The sequence below is a fragment of the Sarcophilus harrisii genome, chromosome X (genome assembly GCF_902635505.1).
Source record: "Sarcophilus harrisii chromosome X, mSarHar1.11, whole genome shotgun sequence".
Lineage (NCBI taxonomy): Eukaryota > Metazoa > Chordata > Mammalia > Dasyuromorphia > Dasyuridae > Sarcophilus > Sarcophilus harrisii.
In genome coordinates, this window is record NC_045432.1 from 78,399,217 (window position 1) to 78,407,879 (window position 8,663).

The following is an 8,663-nucleotide window of genomic DNA, read 5'->3' on the forward strand; positions in this document are numbered from 1 at the left end:
TAGGAAGGTGGTTTGATGGTAAGATGGGAATGATGTTTCTTGCATCACTTCTCACAGAAAACTGGGGAGAGGGGGCAGATGCACACAGGAAGGCTTTCACTAATCAGGGAGCTCAGCTGAGGAGAAGGGTAATGGCACTACATACCAGCCATCAGTGAGAGATCTCTAATTTTGTCAAGAACTGGCTTGTTTGTGATGTGAAAGAACCAGAGAAATGTAAACCTGTTGTGATAAATTTTTTTCAAAAATTACTGCTTTTATATAATATATATTACAAGATTAATACATATTAATTATATATATTAATATAATTAATAAATATTAGTTCTCCTTTCAGAAAGGAGAGGAAATCTTCCCTCTCCAGACTGAACCCTCCCTTGTGATGGAAGAGTAAAGGGGAAAACCATCAGATATGGCCACGGCAGCTGACAAAGTAAATAATATTTTGTGCCAGTACACCCCCTTCCCTAAAGGATGTGTTTCATGGTCTGTTTTGTGACCATCATTGGCTTTTCAATCAGTTTGACTTCCTTCTAGTGATTCTTTCATTTACACTCATGGAGCCTTTATACATATATATTCCTGTGTTTCTGCTTCTTTTGCTCTCCATCAGTTCATATAAATTGTTGCATGTTTTCCTGATTTCCTTATATATATCGTTTTATCTTGCACACTCTAGCTTCCTCTTAGATGCCTCAGTTCTTTGTTTTAAGTTGTTTTACTATCCCAAAGAATCCTGCTGTGAATATTCTGGCATATATTATACCTTTTTCTCGTCTTTAACTTGCTTCCTTAGTGTAAATGCTCCATTCCCTCACAGTAGTGAGCCTGCTGGCTCAAGGGATATGGACAATTCACTCACTTTGTAGACTTTGTAGATATTCATCACAAAAATGGTTTTAATTTGCATTTCTTTTACTATTAGTATCTTGCTTTGTATCATCACAGGTCATTATTGTTTCGGACTCTTTTGAAAACTATTGAACCTCTTATTATTAATGTTAAATATTTATGTTAATTCTCTGCATAATATGGTTATCATACATTAATAATATTTTCATTATGGACTTGACAGTCATCAACAAACATTTCTGTGTACATAGGATGGGAAAATAGTTGTACATACATCTGTGATTACCGCGTTTTAGCATGCTTTTTTGAAGCAGTTCCTCTTTTCTCTGTCCCTATTAAGCTTTCTTATGCTATGGAATCATTTCATTGATTTTTAAAAAATTCTCTCTTTTTTTGCATCCACTGCCCCCCTTCCACTTGTTTCTCCCCAAATAGAAGCTTTAGCTTGTAACCAATAAATATAGTCAAGCAAAACACATTTGTATTGTATTGTTCATGTCTGAAAACTTCTTACTTTATAGCCACAGCCTCCCCATCCAGAGGTGGAAAGTACACTGGGCATTGCCTTGCTAAGAGTTCTTAAGACTTTTCAGACTGTCCTCTCTGACAGCTCATCTATAAACTAGAAATCTACAAACATAAATTCTTCCGGTTCTGCTCCCTTCACTACATCAGATCATATAGGTCTTGCCAGTTTTTTCTGTCATATCTTAGGGCACGGTAACATTGTACTACATTCATATACCATGATTTCTTTAGTTTCACCTGGATTGATAGACTTTGTTTCTGTTCTTTGCTACAATAAAAAGCTGCTTTATTTTATATGTGTGGTCTTTTTCTCTGAACTTTCATCTCTTTGGGCTGTGGGTTTAGGGGTGATATTGCTGGGTCAAAGGATATACATGGCCAGTAATGGCTTTGGAGGTCCTAGTCACAAATGGCTTTCCGGAATGGTTGGACCAATTCATAGGCCCACCAGCAGTGTGGGTATCATCAAAATGGCAGCCATCCTTCCTTTCAGCAGCTGCCATATTTTCTATTTTTATCATTTTTGCCAATTCAGTGCCTTTGAGGAGGAACGGCAGATTCATTTCAATTTACATTTATTTATTATTGATTTGGAGCATGTTTTCACATGACTGTTGATAGTTTGCATTTTTTCTTTTGAGAATTGTTTCTTCCTAGCCTTTAACCACTTTTATCTATTGGGCACGATCCTTGCTCTTATACAGTAATCCTTTATATATTCTGGATATTAGACTTTGATAAGAGAAATTTCTTGCAAAGATTTTCTTCAAATTAGTTGTTTCTCCCCTGACGATCACATTATTGATTTTATTCATCAGAGCTTTTAACTTTATATATTCAATATCTTCTGTGACCCTCTCCATCCCTTGTTTATCAAGAAGTCTTCCTCTAAAAGATGCTCCAAGTCATTATTAATCAGAGAAATGCAAATTAAGACAACTCTAAGATACACTACACACCTGTCAGATTGGCTAAGATGACAGGAAAAATAATGATGATTGTTGGAGGGGATGCGGAAAACTGGGACATTGATGCATTGTTCGTGGAGTTGTGAACGGGTCCAACCATTTTGGAGAGTAGTTTGGAACTATGCTCAAAAAGTTATCAAACTGTGCATACCCTTTGATCCAGCAGTGTTACTACTGGGATTATATCCCAAAGAGATTATAAAGAAGGGAAAGGGACCTGTATGTGCACAAATGTTTGTGGCAGCCCTTTTGTAGTGGCTAGAAACTGGAAACTGAATGGATGTCCATCAGTTGGAGAATGGCTGAATAAATTGTGGTATATGAAAATTATGGAATATTACTGTTCTGTAAGAAATGACCAACAGGATGATTTCAGAAAGGCCTGGAGAGACTTACAGAACTGATGCTGAGTGAAATGAGCAGGACCAGGAGATCATTATATACTTCAACAACAATACTAGATGATGACCAGTTCTGATGGATCAGGCCATCCTCAGCAACGAGATCAACCAAATCATTTCTAATGGAGCAGTAATGAACTGAGCTAGCTATGCCCAGAAAAATAACTCTGGGAGATGACTAAAACCATTACATTAAATTCCTCAATCCCTATATTTATGCACACATGCATTTTGATTTCCTTCACAAGCTAACTGTACAATAATTCAGAGTCTGATTCTTTTGTACAGCAAAATAATGTTTTGGTCATGTATACTTATTGTGTATCTAAGTTATATTTTAATATATTTAACATCTACTGGTCATCCTGCCATCTAGGGAGGGGTGGGGGGTAAGAGGTGAAAAATTGGAACAAGAGGTTTGGCAATTGTTAATGCTGTAAAGTTACCCATGTATAAATCCTGTAAATAAAAGGCTATTAAATAAAAAAAATAAATAAAAATAAAATAAAATAAAAACATAAATTAAAAATAAAAATAAAAGGTAGAGTTCTGAAAAAAAAAAAGAAGTCTTCCTCTAGCTGTAGTTGTAAAACATTCTCCTTTCCTGCTCTAATTTGTTTGGTATGACCTTTTTATTTCTAGGTCTTATATTTATTTGGAGATTATTGTGAATTGAGATTTGGGGCTAAGCCCAATTCCTACCAATTTTCCTGCAGTTTTTGTAAAATAGTTGAATCCTTGTCCCTGATATTTTTAGGTTTATCAAATACACTGTGCTATTGTGTTCAGTTATTGCTGGATTCTGTGTGCCTAATTTGTTCGACTGATCAACTTTTTTTTCCTACAAAGTCCCAAATTGTTTTGATGATTATTTCTCTGATGATAGGTTGAGATTTGGTATTGTTAGGCCTGCTCCTTTCCTTTTCACTTTTCCCCATTATTTCCTTTGAGTTTCTTGACATTTCATTCATGTGGATGAATTTTTAAATGATTTTGTTTTGTTCTGTGAAGAAATCCTTTGGTAGTTTAATCGATATGGCACAGAATCTGTAAATTAATTTAGAGAGCATTGTCATTTTTATTTATTAGCATGGCCCAGCCATGAACAATTAATTCCTCTCTAATTATTTAAGTCTAGCTATGAGACTTTTATCGATATTACCTAATGTAAATATTTTCTCTGTACTACTATTTCTCTTGTATTTGTTTTTGTGTTCTAATTTTATTCTTCTAAAAAAGTTTGGATTTTGTGTAGCCAAAATGGCCTATTTGGGAGTTTTCTGGTCTCTTCAACCTCATGTTTCATTAAGAATCCTCTAACTAGCCAAAGTTGCAAACGAGATTTGATTCTCTTATTTATTTAATGATCAAGCTTTTTAGACTCAGGTCCTATGATTATTTTGAAATATGATTAGTCTTGTGAAACAGCCAGGAAATGGCCACCAGGTGTCAGGGCAGCCAAGCTCATTGGATGCTTTGAGCTGCAGGAAAAGATGTTGATTCATTTCATTTGAAAGAGGTGAAAAGAACAAGTCCTCTAACTGTAGTTTCTACTCTTCCCTCCTTTAACTTCTCCTATGAGGAGAAAGAATAAATAAAGAAACCTATTAGTAGGAAGATCCAACTCTTCCTCTTCTCTCTATGAAATGAAGATGATGGGAGTTTAAGAACTGAGATGGGGGTTTTAGGGCAACAATTTGAATGCCAAGGTAACCAAGGATCAATAATAAATCAACACTGGTGAGTATACGCTGCTTTTACTATCCTTTTTGAACAGAGATGGAATGAGGGAGAGGAAAAAGTATAAGAGGATGGAATAGAGAGATTCAAAATTAACAATGATGATAATCTTGAATGGGATGAATTCACCCAAAACAAAAGAGAACAGCCAAATGGATTAGAAAGTAGAATCCCACAATATATTGTTTACAAGAAACACATCTGAAAAAGAGTTTTAAAATAAAGGGGCAGGAGCAGAATGTATCAGGCTTCATGTGAACTCAAAAAGCAGAGGAAACAATTCTGGAGGCAGCCTTAGTCTTAGTTGAAATAAATAATTACTCCAAAATCGCAGCCAGCTGATAAAAGTTCAGATCTTTTATTGTGTCCTTCAATATAATCCGAGTTAGCTCAGAGGCCTATCTCTCCACTTGGTTCTAAGAGCTCTTGCAGCTTTGTCCTTGGCTTCTGCCTCTGCTTTCTTCGGCCTCCAGCCAGCACCAAGTTGGAAGATGCAATGAATCTCTTGCCTCGAAGATAGGGCTTGTAGGCTTCCTCCCAGGGTGCTCCTCTCTGACCCCAGTCAACATTCACAAGAAAAACCCCAAGAAACTCCCTCAGTAACTAACTCCAAGCTCTAAGAGCTTCCTGTTATATATGATCTCCCAAAGGTTAACTCCGCCTTCTGGAGGAGAGGATTCTGGGTTATCTCCCAGAGTGCTCTCTGGCCCTAAGGGAGGTGTGAATTCGGTGTTTCTTTCTAAACCCGGAACTCTCCCAAACGTGTGAACTCCATTGAGTACTTAGATACTTATGAGCTCTCTAAAGGTATGAACACAAGCATTGTTTCTATCAGTATTAGCAACTTTTCACCTTGTAAGGATTCGCTCTAAGGTGTGAACCAATAAGCACTGTATCAATTCTATCGAGTTAACACCAGGATTCTGACATCACCCTTGAGTTTTCACCTTGTTTCAAGTTGAGTTGACACTAGGATTCCAACAAGACAAGACAGTAGTAAAAAGACATGATGAAAAGATATAAATAGGGAAGCCACATTATACTTAAAGGTGCCTTAGGCAACAATGTGTGTGTATGTATGTGCGTAAAGTACACACAATACATATATTTATATATACAGTCAGTACATATTATGTGTATACATAATATACACATAGATATAGCTTCTAAATATAAAAATTTGCTTCTTTTCAGGGATAAATAGACAGTAAAACTGTAATAATAGAGATTCCTATTGAACTTTTTTAGACCTAAACCAAGAGATCTTGAATTTTAAAAATATTCTGCGAAGAGGTCAAAACTGCCAAAGGAGTCCAGCACACACCTCTTAGGGATCCCTGTTTTTCAATTGTTTCAATTGTGTCCTACTCTTTGTGATGCCATTTGGGATTTCTTTGCAAAGATACTGGAAAGGGTTATCAGTTTCTTCTCCAGTTCATTTGATATTTGAAATTGAGGCAAACAAGGTTAAATGACTTGCTAAGGATCACATACCTAGTGTCTGAGGTCAGATTTGAATGTAAAAGATAAACAAGTTAATGACCTGAATGAATGTTAATAGACTTCTTTTTTTTAAAGAGTGAAAATGCTTTATTGTGAACCACAGAGTTCCCACAGTCCTCTCTCTAGATGCAGATGGCTCTTTTCATCACAAGACCTTTGGAACTGGCCTGAATCATCTCACTGTTGAGAAGAGCCACATCCATCAGAGTTGATCGACATATAATCTTGCTGTTGCCGTATAATGATTTCCTGGTTCTGCTTGCTTCCCTCAGCATCAGTTCCTGTAAGTCTTTCCAGGCCTCTCTAAAACCATCCTGCTGGTCGTTTCTTACAGAACAATAATATTCCATAACCTTCATATACCATCACTTATTCAGCCATTCCCCAACTGATGGGCATCCACTCAGTTTCTTGGCACTACAAAAGGGCTGCCACAAATATATAATAGACTGCTGCTGACTGATGAATAGGAATAAAAGGAGGGTACACATTCTCAGCAATGTATGTACCTTTGCAAAACTTATCAATTATATTAAGGCATAAAACCTCACCAAAGGCAGAAAAAGTAAGCACTTCTCTTAATGATCACAATGGAATAAAAATTATATTCAATAAAGGATCTTTGAAGAAAAATGAAAAATTAATTGGAGAACAAATAAGTTCATCCTAAAGACTTGATCAAACCATAGTAGTAGATAGATTTTATCAAGGAAATAACAATGATTCACTATAACAAAACCTGAAATGCAGTCCAAGGGGAAATTGTTATTTTCTAAATCCTTTTATCAACAGGAGAAATAGAACATCAGTAAATTAAGTATGAAACTAAAAAATAACAACCTAGGAAAGCAAATATTTTTTAAAAACCAATATGCCAAAACAGAAATTCTGAAAAATCAAAGAAGAGATTAACCAAATTCAAAGAATAAAAACATTGAATTGATAAATAAAACTAGGAACTACTTTAAAAAAACTAATAAAATAAACAGCTATTCTTTTTTTAAAAAAACAGCAAATAAGAGAGAAACACAAATTGCCAGAACAAAATGGAACAGGAGACTTCACAACAAATGAAAATAAAATTGTCAGAATTGTTTTTTCCAATTATGTACGAGCAAAATGGATAGTTTAGATAAAATAGATGCATACTTACAAAAATATAAAATACCCTGGGTAACAGAAAAAGCCATAAAGAATTGAAATTACACAGTTTCAGAAAAAGAAAACAAACAAACCATAACTGAACTCCCAAAGAAAAAAGCCTCAGGACTAGATTTACAAATGAATTCTATCAAATATTCAAAGAACAATTAAACAAAAAACAAAAGGAAGAATAAAGGATCTTAAAAACTTCTTCTATAATACAAACGTGGTCTTGATACTACATCTGGAAGTTACAAAGCAGAAAAAGGAAATGTATCAATAAATATATTAAATAAAATATTAGCACAGAGCCTGCAACAACATATTTAACAGATTATACATTATGACCACATTGGATTTCTGCCAGGAGAATTCATTCAGTTGATTCATTATAAGGAAAATTGTAACACAATAGACTATATTAATACTAAAAAGTAATAAATTATATCCATAGATTTTGAAAATGGTTTTGTTCAAATATACCATTTCTGTTAAAAATATTAAAAGCATAGGAATAAATAGAATATTCCAAAAGATGTAAATAGTATCTAGCTAAAACATTTTATGTAAATCATATGGAAAGATTTTCTAATAAGAGCAACTACAAAACCAAGATATTTGTTATCCTCATTACTAGTTGATAGAGTTCTCCAAATACTAGTTGTAGAAGTAAGACAAGAAAATGAAACTGAGAGAATAAGCAGAGGTAAGGAATAGCTAAAACTATTCTTTGCAGATATGGTATTTAATTTGAAGGGATTGTGGAAATACATAATTCATAGTTGGTGAAACTGTCAAGGAGTATAACCATTTTGTAAGCACTTAGAGATTATGCAAATAGAGTGGCAAAAATGTCCATAATCCTATTTCTTTTTTAAAAACTTCATTCATTCATTCATTCATTAACTTACTCATTTATTTGTTTATTTGTTTATTTATTATTTAGAAAGCATATGCACGGTAATTTTTCCAACATTGACCTTTGCAAAATCTTTTGTTCCAAATTTTCCCTCCATCCCCCTACCCTCCCTAGCTGGCAGGTAGTCCAATACATGTTAAATATGTTGAAATACATGCACAATCCTACTCCAATTCCAGACATTTTGTTAGGAGAGGTCTTTGGGATTAGACGAGCCCTGAATATCCAATTCTACTCACTGGAGAACTTCAGGATCAGTCTGAGCCCTGATATCAGGTGATGAGTGATGAGGCAAGACTCAGGAAGTTGTTAAAGCAGGAGTCTGTTTAATCAAGGCAGCTTTCCACTTTATATACCCTATAACCAACATACTGCACATGCACCAACTTGTTTTTATGGACAAGTGTTTCCCACTTCAATATAATTCTGCTTTAAGTAAGCACAGGTGGTCACATCCCTTGACTTCTCAAGAAGGCCGAAACGCTCTTAGTGGGGATGAAGAGTCAAATCAGATATGGCAGCAGGGTTCCTTACTGGCTTGAGGGTCTTATACCCCATCTAGACTTCTCACTATCTGTGGCCCTCAACAATATATGTAGGTTGTTGCTA